Raw genomic sequence first — 22,698 nt, 5'->3', positions numbered from 1 at the left:
TGCATGGGTGGACCTTATCCTTATCAATCATCCAAACATTTGCCCCCTCTGAGAGATTTTGCAGGAGCCGCCACTGCCTGTTTGTTTAGAGTGTCACCCCAGTAAAATAGGAGCCCGTCCTGCATAACTCTTCTGGCTGAACGACCCAATCCCGCAGCCCCTTGGGAGTTTACAGCGTGCCGGCGCAGTCTAAGCAGCGACGTGTCCTCCATCTAGAGACGCCCCCACTTGGCGATGTCCAGGTTGAGCACAGTCGCATGGCTTAGTACCCTCATCCTCCTGTTGCATGGGCGTTTGCGCTCCCGCCGCAGCCGCCAGTGGTGTGGTCGACTGGCAAGAGGGCTGCTTGCAGCGACCTGAACCGGATAGGCAAGTGCAGGGTGAGCGCTGTGGTTACCGCGACAAAGCATCAGCATTTGAGTGCTGGGTCCCTTTCCTGTATTCCACGCTAAACGTGAAATCCTGAAGTATCTCCAACCATCTGGACAATTGGCCAGATGGTTGGTCCACACGCAAGGCGTACTGTAACGCCGCGTGATCCGACCGGACCCGAAATTCCCTGCCATACAGGTAAGGTCGATACTCTCGAACAAAGTAAACAATTGCAAGCAGTTCGATGCACGTGACTCAGTAGCGTTGTTCTGTCGGTGAGAGAACTCTACTCCTGTACGCAATGACCCTCTCCACGCCGTCCACGATTTGAGATAGAACAGCGCCAATAACTGTATCACTGGCGTCGGTGTCTAAGATAAACTGCTTGTTAAAATCGGGGTAACTGAGTGTCGGAGCATCGGCCAAAGCATTTTGAAGGGTTTGAAAAGTAGATTCCTGAGCCTTGTCCCAATGATTATTTGACACCTTTTGCTGTTAAGGCGTGGAGTGGTTTGGCAATTGTGGCAAAGTTTGCAATGAAGCGCCTGTAATACGAGGTGAATCCGATGAAACTATGCACTTCCCCCACCGACGTAGGTGTGGCCCATGTCCTCACGCACTTTGTCTTCTCAGGATCTGTAGCGATGCCGGACTCACTAACAATGTGGCCAAGGTATCTGACGGATTTCTGCATAAGATGGCACTTCTGTGGTTTAAACTTTAAGTTAGCGTTCCTCATTTTTCCGAATACAGCTCGCAGCCGTTCGAGGTGCTCATCGAAGGTGCGGCTGAAAACAATGACATCGTCCAAATATATTAGACAAGAGTCCCATTGAAGGCCGGCCAGAACGAGTTCCATGAGTCTCTGGAATGTTGCTGGTGCAGAGTGGAGTCCCATGGGTAAACGCCGTTTTGGGTCGGGACGTCTCGTCAAGAGGTAACTGCCAAAATCCGGATAGCAGGTCCAATGCTGAAAAAAATTGAGCACCGGCCAAGGCATCAAAGGAGTCGTCCATCCGTGGTAGTGGGTAAGCATCTGCAATTGTGATTTTATTCAATTTGCGAAAATCAACGCAGAAGCGGAGGCTTTTGTCGTGCTTTTTGACAAAAACAATTGGCGCACCCCACGGACTGTTAGATGGAGAGATAACATCGGCTGCCAACATGTCATCAACGGCCAGCCTGACGTGCTCCTTTTCGGCAGGACTCATTCTATATGGATTTTGGCATATGGGGGCCGCGTCCCCCGTTTCAATGTGGTGACTGAGCAAATTTGTGCGGCCTAAGTCAAATTTACCTTTACTGAAAATATCGGAAAATTTAATTAGGAGTGATCTCAATTTCCGGCGTTGGGACTCCGAGAGCTCAGCTGAGTCTGAGCATAACGAATCAAGCCAGCGAAAATCTGTACTTGAGCTCGGCGTCGGACATGTACCAACCCCAACGCTACTAACGATGTGTGTCTCGCGAAGTGCCGGCGACGCGTGAGCAACGACAGTACCTTCACAAACGACCGACGTGTGTAAACCCGTGTTCAAGACCTGTATGAAAGGTTGTCCCTCTGCCGATACCAGTGTCTGAGCCCCGACAAGTGCCAGTCCGTGTGTTGCTTCCAGCAAACTTGCTTGCGCAATCTGAGAGGCACTAACCTTTGCGCTCCCGGCGGGATTTTTACCGAAAATGCCGCGAGTGCGTGCAAAGTGGCATGTGCTGGAGTGCACAGCCGTGTGACAGGAGGTAAAAATGCAACACGGCGACCAGAAGGCAACTCGATGCAGCTCTGATCGATCAAAATTCTGATAGGTATTTTGGCCAAAATGACCGTTCCAAGGAGACATGGAACGGCTAGCGACGTTGAAACCAAAATTGGTCCCGCTAATTTAACATCCCCGATAGAAATTTCAGCATGAAGCTGACCTATAATACCGAGCGATCCGCCGTTGGCTGCGTAACAAGGCACTTCAACAGGGCTCAGAGGGTGATATTTCCCGGGCAGTATGTCATAAATCAACTGGGAAATTATGGTGACGGACGCACCCATGTCAATGAGTGTTCTAAACCTGATACCGTCAATGGAACCCGTGACGACCGACGTCCCCGCGGTCGCAGCGATCACTTTATGGAGCAGCTCTGACCACTGACCCGGTCGAAGCTGCAGTCTATCATGCGAACGACTCGTCGTGGCACAATCCAACGCACAACCCGAAACGACGCGGTGAGGTGTGTGAGGTATGCTATCTGGCCGGGTGTGTGTGGTGCCGCGACTCGCCTCTGAGTGTTGGGAATAGGTGGAAGATCGTCCCGTCGGTGTTGGAGTCATCGGGAGCCGCCGTCGAGAAACCCAGCAGCCCGATGCGACGTGCCCTTGCAGGCCGCAGTTGTAGCAAGAGACGGTGCTGTAGTCCTGGCGTTGAGGCGTCCTCTTGCGAGTGTTCTCCTCCTGGCGACGCGGACAATTTCCCTAGCTGAGCGCTCCTTGTGCAGCACACGCTTGAGCGAGAGGAAGATTTTCCGTAGTGTTGCGATCCACGGCAGTGGTTGCCGAGGCAACACAAGTCGGTACTGTGTCTTGTCGCTGGAAGAAGAAGTGTGCTTGGATGCTCTTCGTCACTTGTAGAGAAGAGAAGTCGGAGTCGTCGATGGCTTTCACCATCACACGTAACTCACGAGCCAGCACCAACATCTTCTCCATGACTAGAGCATCAATGCCTTCCTCCCCCATTCATGGATATGCAGCCCTTGCAAGTGCCAGCAAGAAGCTGCGGTAGGCGAGGGGGGTCTCGTTAATCCCTCGCTTCCTGTCAGCGAAGCGGTGGCGCGAGTGCGATGGAGGATCGGAGACCGCCGTCAGCTGCTTCATTGCTTGGGGAAGGGTGGAGCGGTCCGCCGGTGGCACTGAGATAAATGCCGCCAAGGCATCGTCATCCAGAGCCGAAGGGAGAGCTTTGAGCACGATTTCCTCCGACCACCCCGCTGTTTCTGCGTTGGCCAGGAATCTCCTGCTGGAGGCAGCCCAATCTCCCTCGGCCATAGAGAATGCCTTCATAACGAGACTTGGGTGGTTTGAATGCGGCTGAGTCGCCTGTAGCGACCGTCTCAGTGGAAATGTCAGTTGATTTGTCGTTGAGACTGGCGGTTGATTCCAACATCTCCGCACCCGCTATAGCTTCTGTAGGTATGATCGGTCGGTTTGCTACTCCTGGCTCGCCGATGTGTAGCCGGTCGAGAATAGATGCTGCGAGTGTGCAGCGCGCATGTCGTTCATAGACGGCGGCGATGCGCTGGGCAGCCCAGCCGTGTGCACCGTGATGGACGGCCTTTCATCACCCATCTCATACGAGATTCCGGGACCCATGTGCAGCCCGTCTTCGGCGGCGTCTTCAGAGGTTCCCGCGCATGTTGTTTTGCTTCGAGTGTCCATGGCGGTGTGGATTCTTTGTCACTTCTGACACCAGTTGTAGTGTTGACCATGTAAGCAGAGACTTCCCTTTGTAGGCAACACCGTTTATTCGCTCTAACGACTAAGAGCGTCCCTAACACGGAGAGGTAACGGCCTCTCCCACCCGATAGCCTAGAGGATACGTCCTCACACTTCGTGTGCCCTCACACTATACTCTGCTATCGGGAATTCCTCCGCTAAGGGACCTAGGGGAGGCTATGCTCACCCGACCTTGCCAGGGTAACGGGTGCCGCCACTGGGCCATTCGGACATAGCCCTGACAAGGGCCGGGGGTCGGAAGTCCCAGGGCGCTATCTAGATGTCTTCGGGTCTTGAGGTGAGTGCGGACTGACTCACGCTGGGAGAGCTGCTGCCCTTTTTATACTCCTCTCTCCCAACCGCCTTCTCTCGAGAGGGTCTGGGTCTGACCGTTGCCCCCCCCCAGCCCCCTCCCTCAGTAGGCTCTGGCCCCCTCACCCCTGGTCAACGGTTATTGTAGTCGTGGGTCTTACACCTGTCACTCAACAGCCCCCTTGGCTGTCCTGCGCCTCCTACACACTGAGGGCGCCACTAGAGGTGAGTGTACGTGACCCATACAATACTGCTACGCAGGCAAGTACACATGTTGCGCGTAACAATGCCGCTACACAAACATATGGGGGGAAATGGTAAATGTTTAATAACAATGACTTCAATAAACCAATGTGTTTTTTTCATTACAACTGCTTTGTTTCATCAAACCCTTTGTATTTATTCACATTATGAAAACAAATCACGATTGAGAACCAAGGCTGCAGTTATAGTTAAGAACTACACTGCCTGTGATGATGATTTGACAACAATGGAGGTTGGTGGTGGTGGCGATGATGAGAAATTGTGGTGCCACGACCGTGGAGCAACTCCGCAAGCGCCGCGACTCCCACCCCGCACAAAACACACCGACGCACGCAGTGCACCCACGTAGTATATTGGCGGGGGGTTGCCTCAATCCTAAGGGCCTCGAGGGGAAGAGTCCCACGGTTTCCCAGTGCCAGGAGATTGGCCGACCCCCACAGGACAGGTTGCATAGCGATGCCCCTAAAGTGGCTTAAAATTGTACGGGCGCAAAAAGAAAAGGATCCCTGGCCAACCGCAATGAGTTACACGCAACATTGGGGGGAGGACGGAGGGTGGAATATTAGGCATAAAGAGCAGACCCTAAGACGCGAACTACTGGGCACGGGAGAACAATGGGTGGGCGGAGCGGCAGCGAGAGTATAAAGATGGGTCAGTTGTCTACAACCTCCGATCCGTCACGATCCACTCCCTGCCTGCCGTCCTGCCTCTTCAAGCCGCTCACAGTATCCGTGTGATACCAGCGAGTGCTGCGGCGAGACAGTGATTGGGCAAGTCTTCTCTCGTCCTCCTCCCTCCGACTCTCTCAGCGTCCGTGGGACGCCACGAGTCCAGTTTCAAGGTACGTGGTAGGACGTTTGAGTAGCTGGGTTCATAGGCAGAGTTACGCTAGGCTCTCCTCGCGAAATATTCCTCCTCCGGGTAATGCGTATTGGCGCCATTAATAGACTCTAGTACAGAATATGTGTGTAGTGTGATTTCTGTGTGCGTGGGCAGAACCTCGGCGTGCGTCTGTGATCTGTGTGTGGCGAGACGGTGTGCCCCTCACTCTCCCCCCAATCAGCCCCCCACTCTCCCCCCAACCAGCCCCCCACTCTCCCCCCAACCAGCCCCTCACTCTCCCCCCAACCAGCCCCCCACTCTCCCCCCAACCAGCCCCCCACTCTCCCCCCAACCAGCCCCCCACTCTCCCCCCAACCAGCCCCTCACTCTCCCCCCAACCAGCCCCCCACTCTCCCCCCAACCAGCCCCCCACTCTCTCCCCAACCAGCCCCCTACTCTCCCCCAAACCAGCCCCCTACTCTCCCCCCAACCAGCCCCTCACTCTCCCCTCAACCAGCCCCTCACTCTTCCCTCAATCAGTCCCCCACAGATTCCTAATGAACCTCTCTCTGCTCAACAAGTGACTGCACATTGTTACAGTGATGGCTGCATATATCACAGAGGAACGTGTTTATCGGTGTTAACGCTTCGCACTGCACTTGGTGGGAGTCGCGTATAGAGGCTTTGAAATACAATGTCGTTCTCTCTCTCTGAAAATTATTTTAGTGCGGCACCTTCTAAGTGGATTGCCAAAAGGGCTGCAGCACGTGTCCCGCTGTCCACCGCAATCAGGCGGGAGGAGCGAGCCAGGGTCTCGGCGGGAGGAGCGAGCCAGGGTCTCGGCGGGAGGAGCGAGCCAGGGTCTCGGCGGGAGGAGCGAGCCAGGGTCTCGGCGTGCCCAGCGCTGTCGTCTCTCGCTGCAGACTGGGGGTGGCTTCGTGGCCACGACGTTGGTGGGGCCGGGACTCTCTGAGTGTCACCGAGCAAAGTCGCTCAATGTCCCATCCTTAGAGTGACACATTTCTGCACGTTTTCGCAACATTGCCTTTACGCATTGTATACAAATACCTCTTTACTAAACTAACTGAATAAAAAAATTACTAAATTAAAATGTTTCACCAGGAGAGGCCCACTGAGCTCTATTTGTCATAAGCGACCTGGCCATCGCAGATGACGGCTCCACGAAGCAGCTTCTCACCACGTGGACATTCACAGCAGCCAAACACTCTGAGCGCGGCGTGGTGGCGGCCTTGATTCTAAATGTGGAGGGAAACCCCCGAGGACCACGGTGAGAGAGACACCGCAAACTCCAAATAGACAGCAGCAGCAGCAGGCGTCGGGGTCGAACCCACGAACCTCCTGCATAGCAGGCGAGGTCGTTAACATCTCGCCACCAATTTAACCTGGAACTTACAAAAACTGGAGTTTGATGTATTCAATTTAATCCATTTGTTTATCGTGTTTTTTTCAAGTACTACTATTCATATATGCTAACTATAATCTTACTGTATAATCTGCACATAGTGAGTACATAGTTCATATGCGCTGCTCTACTGAACCCGGTGCCTGAGTGAGCTTCACTCCCGGCTCGGACTCACGTCGGAGGCGTGCGAGTCTGAACCTGTTCTGCTTCCCCCCTCTTCACGAACCCGCGTTGACCAGCGTGGTGAAGTATGGTCAGACAACACGGCGTGCGGAGGCCTTCATCCAGCAGTGGATTGACAATGGGCCACACGTCACAACCGTTTTCTTGAACATTCGCCCATTTGCTTTCGCGGTCAAGCGCCGAGTGGCGTTTGGTCCTGAACACCCCCAACTCCTCCTCCACCTCCTCCCTGGGTGCCCGTGCCGCTGCTGCGGGGTCCTGGGAGTGATTTGACCATACTTCACCACGCTGGTCGATGCGGGTCGGTGCGGGCTGTGTGAGCCACACACACAGAGACGTGCCACCCATCTGGCGCCCCGCGTGAGCCCCCGGCGCGTGAGAGGTGAACGCTGCAGTGCCTCCCGGTCTGGGTTCGCAGTGGCGGGGGCCTGGGGGGGGGCGCGCTCCGTGCGAGTGCTTGGAGCCAGTGGGGGTCCCGGTCGGAGTCTCCGAGCCGAGTCGTAAGCACGACTCCCTTCGTTCGCTCTCTGCTCTTGCTACGTGATTGTGTTTTACTCTGCGTCTCCCTCTCACGCAGCCGCCATTCCCGCACGCGTTCTCCACCTCGCCCCGTCGAGTCGCACGCACGCGGTGGTCTTCCCTCCTGCGGGGTTCGCTGACAATTGGGCTCCCAGCGTGTCCGCTCACTGCGATGTCACCCCCCAGTCGGGGTGGTACCCCCACCCCCCAGTCGGGGTAGGGGTGGTACCCCCACCCCCCTGCGCGCCGAGGAGTGGCCCCTCCCCTGGCCCTGCTGCTGGGATCAGTGCGCGCTCGCTCCTCGCGTTCATCAGCTGAGTGATTCATGCGCTCCCTCCCTCCCTCCTCCATCCCTCCCGGCCGACGTCAGCGGTGCTGCAGCAACAGAGTCCCCGCCTGCTCTCCACATCCCCTCCACCGTTCATTGACCATTTCTGGATCAGAATTCTCACAGCGCCCACCACCATCGCTCACCTGGCGTCCATTCCCCCTGCAGCCGCCGCCGCCTCATCCGATGTCGCCCAGTGCCCTGTGCTCGTGAGGAAGGAGGAAGGCTGCTCTGAATTCATTCAAGGTTGGTGGCACGGGGATTGCGGTGGCGTGTGGTGGTGGTGGCGGTGGAGCGTTTGCAATGTGGAGTCGCGGTTTTTGTGAGAGAGCGCGCTGACGATGGGAAGGGTGCAACACCCGGCAGAATTCGTCCATCACAGCGAGGCCGCACACCTACACCGCTCTGGGTGGTGGTGGAGGCGGCGTGGGGCGAGCATCTGAGCGCCGTGCCTCATTGTTATTCTAATGACGCCGCCGTGGTCTGGATGCCAGCACACGTGAGAGAGAGACTCGGGGGGGGGGGGGGCGTTTTGTGGCGTCCACGACGGTAAATAGCAAACACTACCAAAAAAAAACCGAGTGTGCGAGAATCCCAAGACGTCGGATCCGGCAGCAGAAGCAGCGATGGTCGAGTGAGCGACACGTCGAGAGAGGGGAGAGATGCGCGGAGTCGGTCTGGATGCGGCGGCGCGTCACGGCGTGCAGACCGCGTGGGAATGGCCTCGGGCGATCTGACTGTGCCATAGACACACACACAGACACACACATACAGACACACACACACACATGCACACACACAGACACACACATACAGACACACACACACACACAGACACACACAAACAGACACACACACATACAGACACACACACACGTACACACACACGTACGCAGATAAAGACAAAGATCCCCCGTATAGCCTTAACAGACTGTAGGGGCAAGTGCTGTAAGCGAGGCCGGCACGGCACACGAGGTGGGTGGCCAACACCACGCCCGGCCGCCTTTGTGTCCCCAGTGGCGATGTTTAAACATCGCACCGGATACTCATTTGAGACTGAGTCGACCTAGGGGAGGCCCAGGACCGGTTCAGATATTCGTCGCCGGTGTTGGCCGTGAGCGGGAATTGAACCCGGGTCGTAGCGCAGCGCGCTAACCACTGCACCACCGCTCCCCACTGCTGAATGGATGAAGCCCCCCCCCCCCCAGCTCCGAGGCGTGCCGAAGGCACGGGCTTGTTTGAGGGTGTCCTCCCCTCTTGTTTGAGGGGGTCCTCTCCTCTTGTTTGAGGGTGTCCTCTACTCTCCTCTTGTTTGAGGGTGTGCTCTACTCTCCTCTTGTTTGAGGGTGTCCTCTACTCTCTTCTTGTTTGAGGGTGTACTCTACTCTCCTCTTGTTAGAGGGTGAACTCTCCTCTTGTTTGAGGGTGAACTCTCCTCTTGTTTGAGGGTGAACTCTCCTCTTATTTGAGGGTGTCCTCTACTCTCCTCTTGTTTGAGGGTGTCCTCTACTCTCCTCTTGTTTGAGGGTGAACTCTCCTCTTGTTTGAGGGCGTGCTCTACTCTTGATTGGAAGCTTTCGTGACTGCAGGAATCCATACTCTTTGGTTATTTCGGTAAAGTCACGTAGGTAGAAAAAATAATAGATCTCAACGTTTCGTTCGCAACACAAGCGACCATCTTCAGGTGAAAGAGAAAGCTACTAAAACAAGGTCTGATGTAGGCTTGAGATGAGTGCAGCCTCAGGGTAAGAGGGCGAGGATAGAGATGGCAATGGGGAGACAACCTTCCGAGGATCCAACCAAAACCATCACTTTACCATACATAGCAGGGGTTACCAAAAATATTTCCAAAATCTTAAACAAACACAGATCCAGGTTCGTTTTAACAAAGTACACAAAATCCGTGATTTGATCCCACCTGTAAAGGATGTGATTCTTGACATGCAATACCCTGGTGTCTACAAACTTAGTTGTGGTTGCGGCAGCAGTTACATTCGGGAAACCAAACGACATGTCTCGGACCGCATTCGTGTGCACAAGGCAGATCTGAAACACGGTAGGACCAATACCTCTGTCGTTGCTGATCATTGTTTTAACGCTGTGGGCTCACAAGAAATCGATTTTTCCAAGACGGAGGTACTCTGCAAACCTACCGGCTTCCTTCAGAGATATGTTCATGAAGCCATCCAGATATATAAACAGAGACACAACTTCAACCGTGAAGATGGGTACAAACTGAGCAATCATTGGAGGGACGTAATAACCAGGTAAAGTCTTAAATGACTGTGATGTTGCCATCCTACCTGCCTGTGTCAGCTGTTATTTCCGACTCTTTGTGTGTGTCTCTCTCGGTGCCTCTTGGATTGCACTCTCATGCTCACATTTCCTTTGGATTGCACTCATGCTCACATGCCCTTTGAATTGCACTCTCATACTAGGGAAGTTACCGATGCGGTGGCATACTAATCCTAATAAAACACAAGATCCAGGTCCGATTCAACACAGTACATAAAATCCGTGATCTGGTCCCGTCTGTAAAAGATGTGGTTCCAGACATACAGTACCCTGGCGTCTACAAACTAAGTTGCCTTTGTGGTAGCAGTTACATTGGAGAAACCAAACGACATGTCTCGGACCGCATCCGTGAACATAAAGCAGACTTGAAACACGGTAGGACAAACACCTCAGCCGTGGTAGATCACTGTTACAATTCAGTGGGCTCACATGATATTGACTTCTCCAAGACAGAGGTTCTCTGCAAGCCATCTGGCTACCATGAGAGATTCGTTCATGAGGCGATCCACATGTACAAACACAGAGACAATTTCAACCGAGAAGATGGATTCTGGCTCAGCAATCATTGGAAGGACGTAATAAACCATTTCGGATCTTAACTGATTGTGTTCACGTTTACGGTGACTTTCAGACCGCGTTCCACTCACTGGCATTGACTATATATCTTGTATTCTCCGCAGGGAATGGATTCTTTGCTCCGCTGCAAGTCTCCACTACTCTCCCATTGACATATTTCATTGCTTCCTCTTAGTATCTTTCACGCGACGGTTAATGGTACAATGTATAGCGGATTGTATAATAATAAATAGTATAAAATTGTAATGTTTAACACAATGTACAAAGTAATATATAGTATCGTAATTGTATAGTGAATATACAGCAGTGTGATATACATTAGGGTGAGTAGAATAATACATAGTGTAATAATACAATGTATAAGGTATAGGGTGGTGTATAGTAATACAGTATATAATTTAATGTTGGGTTTGTCTATGGCAGTACGATGTAGACTCGTGTGATGTAAGAGAAGTTTAGCTGGAAGCATATAATATTTTTTGCGACATAGAATTGTAATGTATTACTTACTGTTAGTAGCTGAGCTTATTGGAGAGTATATTTAGTATACTGATGATACTATGTAGTTTATACTTTATATAAACTACATAGTAGAAAGCTTTAAATCGAAAAATATGTAGTTTATGCTTTAGTTGTTTACGTGGTGGTTAAGTTACTGCAGCTACATTCTATTAACATTCCTTCCCTTTATTAATGTTACCCCTATCCCCTCCCTTTGTTGCTGCTAATCCTACATAATGCACGGGCATAATGACATTAAACCCCCCGCCAAACCTCTTACGCATTTCACAAGTAGTACTAATCCCATATCTGCATTTCCCATAAATATGCTAAATTCCTCTTGATATGCAAATTATTTTGTCAAGGCACCCTTCCCCCCTCCATCCCAGCTTAAATAGTTGCTCCAAGCCTGGAGTGTGTCATTCAGACTCTGTCTACTCGACAGACCTGCTCTCCACCTGATGACGGCTGCTTGCGTTGTGGCCGAAACGTCGTGAGAATTATTTTATTATGTTTTATTTTTATTATTTTATTATTTCCCTTCTACGTGACTTTACCGAAAGAACCAAGAAGATGAATCCCTGCAGTCACAAAAGCTTTAAATCGAAACATTGGAGGGATGTTATTAACCAGGTAAAGTCTTAACTGACTGTGATGTTTCCATCCTACCTGCCTATATCAGCTGTTATTTCCGACTCTTTGTGTGTGTCTCTCTCTCTGTGCCTCTTGGATTGCACTCTCATGCTCACATGTCCTTTGGATTGCACTCTCATACTAGGCAAGTCACCGATGCGGTGGCATACTAAGCTCGTGCATTTACATGCTAATCTCTCACAATACAATAGCCACTTCTAGCCCTCGGCAAGGTAAGGTAAAAGTTAAACGGTAAAAAAAACCAGACTACCTTTACCCTACCTTTTACCTTACCACAATACAATCGCTCTACCCTACATTTTACCCTTTAGCAGGTAAGGTAAAAGGTAACAAGTATAACCCGTAAAAACAAAGTTTTTTCACTATAAATCCTTTATATGCGTGGCGGCTAGAGTCCTCTCGTCCTCTGGCTTGAGATGGCTGCCACCTATGGGTCAGATGATTGCATGGCAGCATTAAGCAATTGGTAATTAAATATAATATTTTTGTCCTAAAAAGTGTAAAATTTTGGCTTTTTTTTCACGAACATTAATTGTCACGCACAACGAAGTCTGTGTGGAAAATGTCAGCTCGATTGGATCACGGGAAGTGGGTTAAAAAACGACCGAAAGATTTGCACGGTCCTAAGCAAGCAAGCAAGTGAACTTAATAATAAGGATTTAAATAGTAAATAGCAACGAGCCTACCTTTACCCTACCTTTTACCCTTACCCCATACACAATTACCCGAATACAGGGTAATTACTAGGGAACTACACATGAAAAAGGTTTATAACGGTAAATGCTAGGTAGAGCGCTTTATTCATATAGAATACTCTCTAATCGGGCATTGAGGCTGTTGACAACACTGCCCTCCATAACCGCCCTCCATAACCGCCTCGTCCCAGTCGTCTTGGTCGATGGCGATCTCATCAACAACCTGATCAAGTTTGTCATCGTCCTCGGATGAACGACAGGCAATAAGATCCTTCGCCGCTCCAGCCCAGTTAGACGGAACCTTCAGGCAGCTGACGCCGATGTCCCGACCTCGCTGCCTGGGGCGAGCACGTTGTGCTTCTTGAGGTGCGCTTTCCACCCCGACGCGTTCGTGTGGGTGGAAAACCACTTGCGGCAGTGCACGCACTGCTGCTTCCCTTGCTGTACATGGGGATCACCCTCCATCCAATGGTGCGTGTGCTCCCACGGGAACGCATGCCGCTGCCTCTTTCGATTGCTGTTCGCAGCAACTCCAAAAATGTCGTTGCTGGCATCCTCGACCTCGTCCTCTATTACCTCTACCTCAAGAACGTGGTCCGTCTCCATCTGGTCCGACATCAATGATCACAATTTAAAATGGAGGCCACGGACTGCACCACGGAGCTTTTAGCGGTAAACAAGGTACTGTATTTACCGGGTAATTATTCGCGCTAACTTTACCCTACCGGGTAATTCTTCTGAGCTACCTTTACCCTACCCTTTACCTTACCCCTTGGCATGTTGAAACCTTTACCCTTTTATCCGGTAAAAAAGGTAATTTACCTTACCTTGCCGAGGCCTAGCGCCCACTTCCACAGCCTCAGGCAGACCATCTCTAGCCCTGCCCTCTTACCGTGAGGCTGCACTAGGCCTCGGCAAGGTAAGGTAATTTACCCTTATTACCTGGTAAAAGGGTAAAGGTAAAGGGTAAAGGTGTCGACATGCCAAGGGGTAAGGTGAAGGGTAGAGTAAAGGTAGCTCGGAATAATTACCCGGTAGGGTAAAGGAAGCGTGAAGTATTACCCGGTAAATACAGTACCTAGTTTACCACTAAAAGCTCTGTGGCGCAGTCCGTGGCCTCCATTTAATAAGTAATATTAAAAAAAACTTTTTTTTAAACATGCTTTTATTAAATGTACTATTAATGGCAGAACTCCACGACTCCAGGAAGTGGCCCCGAAGCTTGCCATAACGTAAGGGACCGTGGTGATTTACAGACGTCAGTTGAGCGTGGACAATAAGACTCAAGCCGAAACATAACATATAAACAATAATGTTTTTTTTATGATAGAATAAAGTATTGTCATCAATTTGACATAAGTATACCAAATTTGCAGTCGATACCACATTAGAAAGTGGGTAAAAATTGAGTTACAAGATTTGAGGATACAACAACGACGACAACAACGACAACAACAAGAATGACAACATCGACAACAACAATCGTGTAAAATTGGAATCATCGAGAGTATTCTATATGAATAAAGCGCTTTACCTAGCATTTACCGTTATAAACCTTGTTCATGTGTAGTTCCCTTGTAATTACCCTGTAATCGGGTAAATTGTATGAGGCAAGGTAAAAGGTAGGGTAAAGGTAGGCTCGTTGCTTTTTACCTTTTACATTACCTGCTGAAGGGTTGAAGGTAGGGTAGAGCGATTGTATTGTGGTAAGGTAAAAGGTAGGGTAAAGGTAGGCGCGTTGTTTTTACCTTTTAACTTTTACCTTACCTTGCCGAGGCCTAGGCTGCACCCATCGCAAGCCGACATCAGACCTTGTTTCAGTCGCTTTCTCTCTCTCACCTGAAGACGGTCGCTTGTGTTGCGATCGAAACGTCGTGATCTGTTATTGTTTCTACGTATGTGACTTTACCGAAAGAACCAAAGAGTATACTCTACTCTTGTTTGAGGGTGTACTCTACTCTTCGGTACGGGTCTGTGGCGCCCGCTCCACAACCGGCTCAGATCTCTCTCACTCACTCTTTCCCTCCAACTGATGTTAGCCGTGGCCTAGAATCGAACTCGGCTCAGCCCAGGTTCGCGTAGAGCGGTGCGCTGACCACTTTGCGACACCGCTCCATACGCGAGCGTTTGGAGCGATGACACCACACGTCACCCTCTGGATGCCCAACTCTGTCGTGAAAGTCACATTCGGATTTGCACAAAGAATCGTTCCTTCACAAAACAGAGAAAGTGGAATTAATTTCGCAGTCACAACCTCCTTCCTTCCTCCCTCATTCCCCTCCTCCATCTCCCGTGGCTCTGCTCATTTTGCAAAAAAAAACAACGGCCCTTCCTCTGAGTGTGAGTGCCGTTCTGGAAGCGCGTCTTTATACTGGAGGAATCCGATGAGCTACAAAGCGTTTTATTCACACAGTTGACTCTGCTGTAAATTCATCATCGGGGGGGTTGGAGGAGTAGGCTGCGTGTGATGCACATTCCCCCGCATCGGCGCGGCTCCATTTATCACTGCACATCTTCCCAGGGTCGCTCGCAGACGACACAGAGAGAGCGAGATAGAGAGAGGGGTGAGCAGGCGGAACGTGGCTTCGAGCCACTGCCATCGCGAGATGCGTGGGTGGGAGGCTTGGGGGTATACTGGACGTGGGGTGCCGGGTCCCGAGTTACGGTGTCTGCAGCGTCACCAACGGGCTGGGTTGAAGTTAAGCCCTGGGCGTAACGTGGAGCAAGGAGATTGGTATAGCAGCATCGTCGTCGTTGTCCCGAACAGATGCAGGATTCGTGTTCCGATGGTACGTTTTGTGCATTGCCCCTGATATTTAATAGGTGGGTTACCCAATGTAAATTGGTTAATCGATCAACTCTAAAGATTATAGGTTCCGTTACTCGAATAATGAGAGATTCTCACCTGTTTCCATGTGTGCCGCTGGACGGGAGGTGGCGGGCGGGGCTTGGTGATGCCATCGTCGTCATCAGGCGCGTCACACTGGGCGTGGCCTGTAAGGGAGGGGGTCCCGCCTTCGGGAGGCAGCATATCGTTGTGCCCGCTGTTGTTAAAGAGGCCGCGAGTAACCCACCATGAACAATTCGTCGATGATAACGTCCGGTCGATTCGTTAATGAAGTGGTGGTGCTGCGGGCTCGCTGAACTTGCATCTGCAAAAGTTATTCTCTCCGCAGTAGAACCGGGTCACTGTACACCACAGTTGATTGACAGGTTGCATGTGGCGGGGAGGGGGGTACTCACGCCTCTTTCCAATACGTCTGGTCAGCTTGGAAGAGTAGGCCAAGTACCCTCCAGGAAGGGGGCTCTCTCCAATGGCCTGCGCTCCAGTGGGAGGCCCTTCCCCCAGCAGTGGCGTTGAGCACGCAAATTGCAGGGCTGCGCCTCTATCTTTGTAACCCATTGACGGTCGCCGTCCTAGCCCCCCGGGGTTCCGGACGGAGGAATCCGCACCCTCGACAACCCCATCACCACCATCATCACCACCACCACCCCCATCATCACCACCACCACCCCCATCATCACCACCACCACCCCTATCATCACCACCCCTATCACCACCACCATCATCACCACCACCATCACCACCATCATCACCATCACCACCACCATCATCACCATCACCACCACCATCATCATCACCACCATCATCACCACCACCATCATCACCACCATCATTATCATCATCACCACCACCACCATCATCATCACCACCACCATCATCATCACCACCATCATCATCATCACCACCATCATCATCATCATCACCACCACCATCATCATCATCATCACCACCATCATCATCATCACCACCACCACCATCATCATCACCACCATCACCACCACCACCACCACCCCCATCATCACCACCATCATCATCACCACCATCATCATCACCACCATCATCATCACCACCATCATCATCACCACCATCATCATCACCACCGCCATCATCATCACCACCACCACCACCATCATCATCACCACCGCCATCATCATCACCACCACCATCATCATCACCACCGCCATCATCATCACCACCACCACCACCATCATCATCACCTCCATCATCATCATCACCACCCCCATCATCACCTCCATCATCATCATCATCACCACCCCCATCATCACCACCACCCCCATCATCACCACCACCACCCCCATCATCACCATCACCACCACCACCATCATCATCACCACCACCACCATCATCATCATCATCACCACCATCATCATCATCACCACCACCACCATCATCATCATCACCACCACCACCATCACCAACACCACCCCCATTATCACCACCATCATCATCACCACCACCACCCCCATTATCACCACCATCATCATCACCACCACCACCCCCATCATCACCACCACCATCATCATCACCAACACCACCCCCATTATCACCACCATCATCATCACCACCACCACCCCCATCATCACCACCACCATCATCATCACCATCACCACCACCATCACCACCACCACCATCATCATCATCACCATCATCATCACCACCACCATCATCATCATCATCACCACCACCACCATCATCATCATCACCACCACCATCATCATCACCATCATCACCACCACCATCATCATCACCATCATCACCACCACCATCACCATCATTACCATCATCACCACCACCATCACCATCATCACCATCATCACCACCACCATCACCATCATCACCATCATCACCACCACCATCACCATCATCACCACCACCATCATCACCACCACCATCATCACCAACAACAACAACCGCCATTTGCCACTAAGTGGCGGTGACGTCACCACGACGCTTGTGCCATGCCATATGCACCTTGAGGCCACGTGAAGTGTCGAACGCCTGCTGGCAGGAGGTCACGGGGCAGACCCAGGTGCCACGGGTCGACTGACTGAGATGACCGAGATGACTGGCTGATGCACCACCTGTGCCCCCTACTGTGCCAACTTGCTGTGCTTTAGCCACCCGGCGCTCCGCTGTTGTTGTGAGCGTCGCTCCTCCGCCCTCCGTTGTTGCTGGAGGGCGACTGCCTCCAACTGCCCAGTAGCGTCCTTCACGAGCCTCCTCCACAGAGGCCGATCTTGACACCGCTGGTACCAGTCATCGGCAAGTCCACTCAGCTCCACGTCCTCCTGTACCACATCACTCCATCTCTTCTCTAGCCCGTGCCGCGCCCGTTTAGCCCCCTCGATCCGGCCGAACAAAAGCTGTTTAAGCATGCAGTGGCTGGGCATGTGGGCTACATGACCCAGCCAACGCAGCCTTGCCTGCCGGAGGAGCTCACCGATGGGACTTTGCCCAGATCTTTCAAGGATTTGTGAGCTCCTCACACAATCCAGCCTGGTTAAACCCAGGATGGATCGTAGGCAGGCCAGCCTAAATGTTTCCAAACGGCGAAGATGCTCCATTAGGGGGGTCCACCTTTCGCAAGCGTAGAGAAGGGAGGGAATGACTGTGGCCAAGAAGACCTGAAGCTTCGTGCGGAGCGACAGACCAGGTAGCTTCCACACAGCGTTACGCAACCGATGAAAAGATATTGTCGCTCGACTGATTCGGAGTGAGACCTCTGCTGTTAAACTGGAGCCGGTCATAAGCACACTGCCCAGGTATGGAAAACTCTCCACTCTCTCCACTACTGCCCCATCACCGATTGAGAGTTGTGGGGGTGGAGTGCCCGATGGTACAAAATACCCAGGCAGGTGCTTAGTTTTGGTGGGGCTGATGGTAAGGCCCCACCTCTTAGTGGCACGCTCCAGTCTCAGCAGCAGCGTCTCCAACTCTTCCTCTGAATGCGCAGCTATTACCAAATCATCGGCATACATAACGTGGTTGACCAATAGGGAGCCATCCCTTGATCGCACCCGGGCATCGATCATCACCACCACCACCATCACCACCATCATCACCACCACCACCATCATCACCACCACCACCATCATCACCATCACCACCACCACCATCACCACCACCACCATCATCACCACCACCACCATCATCACCACCCCGTGCTGTGCTGGCTGCTGCGGGGGGGTCCTCTCTGGCTTGAGCAGCCACGGGCAGCCACGGGCAGCCACGACTATTCCAACCCTCCAGCCCGGTCTGCGTCTCAAGGATGGATGTTGATGGGTCGTTGTCTTCACGTGCCGTGTATCATTATGACAGCAACAACGATGATACAGAAATGTGTTCCGCCTCTGACATTGTTCACCTCAAATGCATCCGGTCTCATCGGATCTCGTGGAAGCTAAGCGGGGCTGAAGCCTGGCTAGTGCTTGAATGGGCGACCACCACCACCACGGTGCGGCCGTCGGCAGAGGGCGGCGGTGCAATCCGACCCGTGGTTGTGCTGTACTCCTGTGTGCTCCCAACGTTTCTGCTTCCCCCTCTCCATCTTTACCCACTCACGCTGACCAAAGTGGTGAAGTATGGTCACATAACCCACGTGACGGCTAGTGAAGGGGGGGGTGGTGAGACTCACCGCAGTGGATTGACAAAGACGGTGCACAAGTACACAAGCGTACAACATCAACGGTACAATATACAGAGTGCTTCAAATTTTTTTTAACACTTACATGGAAAAAGAACGGAAAATACGCCGTAACGTGATAACAAATGTATGTTAACAGCTTCAAAAAGTCAGAGTCTCCACTTGTTCGCCATCGTTGTCAACGCGTGCCTGTAATCTTCTCCAGGTGGTCTCCAGAGCCCGGAGGCAGCACATCTCTTGTGGTATTGTTGCGAATTCTCACAAGTGTTTAAAAAACAATTCAAGCACCCTGTATTACAATGAATCCGAGTCGAAGTACAATTGACGAGGGCGCCGTCTATTGCGCAACACCCGGGACTCGCCATGGGACGCGATCGGCTCGAGGGCTGATGGAACACAGCCGAAAATTACCAGTGCGGCCCGCACGGATCCCCACGATATTATCCTGATGAAGATGAATGCATTGACGACGATGATGATGATGACAATGAAGTTCCTTGTCACGTTAACACCGTCCGCTGTTTTTGTTGTTTAACAAGGCCGTCGGTGTGACATTTGTAAATTCATTACAGCATGGCAAGGTTCCACGTACATTTCGTCTGCATGCGTTGTGTTTGTGCGACGGTGCACATCCGAGCACCGCTTCACAAAACAACATCACGGCAGGGGCGGTTCTGTGGTTAGGGCGGCCGCGGTGGTGAGGAGATGTTAACTACCTCGCCTGGTATGCAGGAGGGTCGTGGGTTCAATCCCAACCCTGACGCCTGCTGTATTTAGAGTTGTATATCTCCCTGTGGTCGCGTGGATTTTTCTTTGGATCCTCCGGGTTTTCTCTCCACATTTAGAATCAACATCACGCGTTTAGAGTTATTTGACTGCTATAAATTCCCGCGTGATGATAAGCCACTTCATTGAGATATCATTTGTGGGCCAGCCAGATTGCTTCTGAAAAAGAGCTGCTTATATATATAGCTCAGTGGGCCCTTATCTATTAAAATAAAAAAAAATTGATGGGAAATTTTAATTCCACCTTGAGACGCATGTGAATGGAGGCGGTGACAACGACGGCACAAGCTCCACGCGAATTTGGGCGGTGAAGGCGACAGCGCCCATCGTGAGCGTAGCACCCGAGGGTCGGCCAACGACATCGATCTCAGAGACAATTTTGTGTGGAATTCCGAACACTCGAACTGCCGCGTAAGCACGTGGCGTCCTCAGTATGGACGCACTGTATACGTGGGTGGGCATGGGTAGGGAACACGCCGCTCTCAATAGCTGTTCTGTGTGATGCGTTGACACAAGTGCATTTGTAACGGATTCAATGCCTGTATGACATTTAGACAGACATCTTTAACCCCTTCATATTTATATAGCCTTAATTACCACATGTGATGGTAGGTGTATAGTATCATATTTTTTGTGCGTTTCCACTCGGCCTACAGCAATGTGGAAGAGAGTTCGAAATTTTCCACATATCGCCCGAGTCATTGACCTCGGGTAACAATGATAATTGTTTGGCGTTTGATACGGTACCATATTCGCTGGGCATCTCAAACATTTCAAAAGGGCACCCCCAGCGGCAGCTGACCCTGCGGGCACAGGGCGACTCGTCTCCTGCTCAGCAAGCGGGACAAAAGCGCCAGTAAAGGGGGACGATGATTGCTTCTCCTTCTCTCTCGCTGTGTAATCCCACTGAAGACGTTTTTATACAACACTTAACAAAGGCAACACTTTTTTGTTCTCACTAAGAGAACGCCTGAAAGCTTGACGCATGGAAAAGAGAACAAAAAATTGAATTGATTGAATGCCAGATTTTTAAAAAACCCGACTGTGTGTCGTCTAGGAAAGGGAGCACCCCTCCTACTAACACGTTACCCTTGGGAACGCATGCACGGAGCTCGTGCTGACACGGCTTGTTGTCGAGGGTTGCGGTTCGGTCCCGCCAGGCAGCCCCGGTAAACGCTGCGGGGTGAGTTCGTCTCTAACGCACTCCCGCGCCACCTGCTTCACAGTGTCCGTTAAATATTTGTATTATTCTTTGTTTACCTCCAGCTAAGGCCCCACTGAGCTATGTAGCTCGTTTTTTTCAGAAGCGACCTGGCCATCACAAATGACAGCCCAACAAAAGTGTGTTGTTATCATGTGCACATTTACAGCAGCAGCCAAATGCTCTGAACGCGTGATGTTGATTCTAAATGTGGAGGGAAAATCCAGAGTACCCGGAGAAAATCCACGCGACCACGGGGAAAGAGCCAATGCAATGACCTCTTGACGCATTCAAAATGAGTCGTCAGCCATTATACGCGTCAGCGTCACCGTCAACATTTGCCAAATTACAACAAAAAAACCGACTCCCTTAGGATCGTGGACGACTATTTTAGGATTATGCACAAGCATCTGTTTTTTCCCTAATTTATCAAATTTTGACCGTGGCGTATGGAGGACGTGCAAATCGCTCAACTGGGATTACTACACTGAGAGGGACAATCATTGCCTTCGTACAGAGCAGACCAGACCAGGTGCTGAGTCACCTCGTGCAGCACAGGGACAGCTGCCACTAGTGGGGGGGGGGTGCCCTTCAGATTTTTGAGAAGCGATGTTTAGGGATTGATGCAACACCTTGCCATAAAAAAGCGGCAATAAAAAAGAGATCAAGTGAAAGCCGGATGTTTCCCCCGAGGGATCCCCCTCCTAGACTAGGTCAGTGTCTGGAGCATGCTTACACCACTTCTTGCATATGGCGTTGTATATAGATAGCGTCGTGGCCGAGTAGCAACCCTTATTTATGCTTAGGTAAGAGTTTTGGGAATGGTTCCTAGGGGACCGTTATTTAACCCAGCACAAAGGGGTATTGGAAGAGCCATGGCTGTTGGGCTGAGGCTGTGGGGATGTGGGTAGGGGAGGGTAGCACAAATTATCAGCTCGCTCCTCCATCTGGCCGGATATGAATAGCAAAGTTACACGTCTACGCGCGGATTAGTTTGCCAGGAAAATTACTTCGGTTTGGTGTGCGGCGATTGCTTCAATGCCTGCATTGCACTTTTGGAGTTCACAGTGCTGCTGGCCGAGTGACTTAAAGACTCGCATAGACTCACGGAGAGACTCGTAGACTGGTACTGAGTCTGCAGTGGCCGATGGTCCGGGTCGGTGTTTCGCACGCCGGGCTTGTCGAGGTGCCAGTGGGCTACTCTGCCACGAGGCGTGCGGAATTTGATTTCACGAGGACCGTTATTTTCAAGGTTGAGATTCAATCCCAGAGGTTATTTCGTGGGATCCGGCGATCAGGTTTTGTTTCGGCCAAATCTGTCGCTATTTTCCCCGAGGCTCCGAAGCCCGAATTCACAAAGAGGCTCTCTCTGGCCTGGCTGGGCTGACCTGGCTGGGCTGGCCTGGCTGGCCTCACCTGGCTGTGCGCGATGCTGATCACATCAACGCCGTCTCTCGTGGATGCCGGGAAATGAAGCAGGACTGGCCGGCAGGTGGCACCAGTGCGGGAGAGGGAGGAGGAGGGAGGGGAGTGGGTATATTGAAGAGATGTCTTCTGGTATTGACTGTGGTGGTGGAAGGAGGCTGCAGATCAGCCACAGGGCAGGGGAAGAGCCGTGTGGTCGGAGAGAGAGAGCGAGCATTGATTATCACGCACGTGAAATGCGTGATAATCAGTGGTGCCACGCCGAGCAATGCATTCTCCGTCCGCGTTCATTCTAAACAAAAAAAAACCAGCGAGGTGCAAAAATATACGCCGCAGTTCTTTTTGTGGGATACAC

The 22,698-nt window shown here is 51.7% G+C and overlaps 1 protein-coding gene across 1 annotated transcript in view; it reads left to right on the top strand.

The window, feature by feature from the left end:
• Positions 1–7,672: 7,672 nt before the first annotated feature.
• Positions 7,673–22,698, top strand: part of LOC144730654 (disks large-associated protein 2-like) — a 51,584-nt gene continuing 36,558 nt past the window's right edge. The window contains 1 exon segment of the mRNA XM_078611314.1: positions 7,673–7,947. The gene's annotated coding sequence lies outside the window, so the exon portion shown is untranslated.

The sequence above is a fragment of the Lampetra planeri genome, chromosome 2 (assembly GCF_965212315.1).
Source record: "Lampetra planeri chromosome 2, kcLamPlan1.2.h2, whole genome shotgun sequence".
Classification (NCBI taxonomy): Eukaryota; Metazoa; Chordata; class Hyperoartia; order Petromyzontiformes; family Petromyzontidae; genus Lampetra; species Lampetra planeri.
Note: the sequence above shows the minus strand (reverse complement) of the source record. Positions and strands in the feature narration are given on the sequence as shown.